The sequence below is a fragment of the Rhagoletis pomonella genome, unplaced genomic scaffold, assembly GCF_013731165.1.
Source record: "Rhagoletis pomonella isolate Grant_MI unplaced genomic scaffold, Rhpom_1.0 Rhpom_scaffold_00001, whole genome shotgun sequence".
NCBI lineage: Eukaryota > Metazoa > Arthropoda > Insecta > Diptera > Tephritidae > Rhagoletis > Rhagoletis pomonella.
The window spans coordinates 46,197,414-46,199,307 of record NW_023458555.1 but is presented as its reverse complement, the minus strand read 5'-3'; positions in this window follow the sequence as shown (position 1 = coordinate 46,199,307).

Sequence of the window (1,894 nt, the reverse complement as noted above, 5' to 3'; positions counted from 1 at the left end):
CTCGCACAGTGAAACATATATATAGCTTTATAAAATAATATCCATGTGATCAATAAAAAATCGAATTAAAAAGCTCAAAATTGTTATGTACAAAGATTGAAGTTTGGACTTACATGGTTTTTGATAGATAATGAGCTATTCTTTCATAAAAAAAAGTAATTTTTAAACAGCACAAGTGACTTCAACTCTCATATATGACCGGATCTAAACCAAATTAGTATGAGGTCACCCTTGAGGTACCACCTTTCCGATAAAAAGGAATTATCCAAATCAGTTCAAGTGGTCCAAAGTTATGCGGTAACATATATACATAAAAAAAATATAGGCACGAATTGATAAACTTCCTTTTTTGAAGTCGGTCAAAACTTGCAAAATGTCGCGTCCCTATTTATATTTTCGCCAGTGTATATATACATATGTAAACTGTGCTAAATATATTGTGATGACGCGAGGCAATATTCATTATACCCGAGCGCACTTGTGCACAAGGGTATTATAACTTTGTTCACATAACGGTTGTTTGTAACAGGCAAAACGAATCGAGATAGATAAAGACAAATGTATACATAAATGATCAGGATGAAAAGAGAAATCGATTAAGCGGTGACTGTCTGTCCGTCCGTCCGTCCGCCCGTCCGTCCGTCCGTCTGTCCGTCCGTCTGTGCACACGATAACTCGAGTAAAAATTAATATATCTTAACGAAACTTGGTACGTGTACTTCTTTCGGGCGTAGGACGGATGGTATTGAAAATGGGCAAAATCGGACAATAACCACGCCTACCTCCCATGTAACGGTAATTTTCAGAAATACGGAAACTGCGATATTTTAGTAACTACTGAAGATTATTCACTCAAAATTGATATTTACAATAATTTTTAGACAAAAAATAAGAATATTATACATTTTTGAAAAATGGGCGTAGCCACGCCCTCTTAAGGTTATATGTGTATATCGTGGCAACCGCTGCACCGATTTCTTCCAAACTTGGCACAGTTATTGGCCTTGGTACAGGATACCAAATGGCTGAAAATTTTTAAAATCGGACAATAACCACGCCCACATCCCATATAACGGTAATTTGGATAAATACGAAATCTTCGATAAATCAGTAAATATTAAAGCTAAATTATTCAAAATTGATGCTTGCAACAATCCTTTACCAGGAAATACGTTTATGATAAAATTTTGGAAAATGGGCGAGGCACCGCCCACTTATGATCACATATATGTATCTCGGTAACCGTTCTTCCAATTTGTACCAAACTCTGTATGGTTATTGTGCTTGCCACATAAAAGCAAAGCGTTGAAAATTATTGAAATCGGACTAAAATTACGGCTTTTCACATAACGGTAAATTTTAGAAATGCTTGAAACTGAAATACTTCCAAAGGACGCTAATTTACTCAAAATTGATACACCCTGACTTACCATGTAGCGGTAGCTTTCGGAAAGGTGAAAAACAAATATTTAATATTTGCGCCGGGTATTTAATGTTCGGCTCCGCCCGAACTTAGACTTTCTTACTTGTTTTAAGTTTAAGTTGTTATAAAGAGGACTTTATAACTTGAAATTTGTAATTCTTTCAACCAACATAATAAGGGCTATTTACAGGCGTAAAGCCAATATCGGTTTACTTATGAGGTATTTTTAAATTAAGATTTTTTGGGATCGAAAGGATTTTTTTAAGCTTTAAAATCTTATTTTTAAGATTTTTAGGGGACTTTCTCTGGCAACACTGATCCTCATTCGTCTTTTTCTGCTGCACTTGCGAGACAAATAGAGAAAGTTTGTAGGTCTTAAGGTCTTTGCTTCGTGCTTCCGCAATTGAACATGGGTAACAAAGCGTGGGATATTATCTCTGACCCAGGATGAAATCTGTGTGGAGTGTTGGG